The sequence below is a fragment of the Nestor notabilis genome, unplaced genomic scaffold (assembly GCF_000696875.1).
Source record: "Nestor notabilis isolate BGI_N333 unplaced genomic scaffold, ASM69687v1 scaffold6682, whole genome shotgun sequence".
NCBI lineage: Eukaryota > Metazoa > Chordata > Aves > Psittaciformes > Psittacidae > Nestor > Nestor notabilis.
The window spans coordinates 24,749-25,323 of NW_009917809.1; positions in this window are offsets into that span (position 1 = coordinate 24,749).

Below are 575 nucleotides of genomic sequence, written 5' to 3' on the forward strand. Positions count from 1 at the left end.
TTGCCCCCCTGTTAGTACTGATCTCTCTGAGGAAAGTCACAGGATTGCCAGAACCAGCAATAAACGTCTGGTGAAGCCCTGAGACACCCTCTTCTCCTGGCCTTACCTCCTGATTAAATGAGCACTACCCTATGGATGTGGGCTCACCCTGGAGTGGAGATCAGGGGAAGCCCTCGAACTGTTCAGCTCACTCCCCAAAACCTCCAGACCAAGGGGGCTGTCCCCAGGTATGTACCCCTTGGCTACATCAGATGCACCTGAAGGAGAGAGAGAGAATGCTGGATTTACTGTCCTGCCTGGGAGGCTTAGGAGTGGGTGATTCTGGTGCTGAAGAGGTGGCTCTGGAGAGTTTGAGCTCATTCCTTCCCCTCCATCTGTTAGTATACTTCTGCTTCTGTTGAGAGAAAACTTAGTTCTTCCTTTGCGCTAGTTTTCCCTTGATGGACATGCCTACATAACTTCCACACCAACTATCTGCAAAGATCTGCACACAAACGGAGTGGGGGAGACAGATCCCAGACAGATAAACCACCATAAAAATTAACCAGCAGCTTCTGGGCAACCAGAGCTCTGAA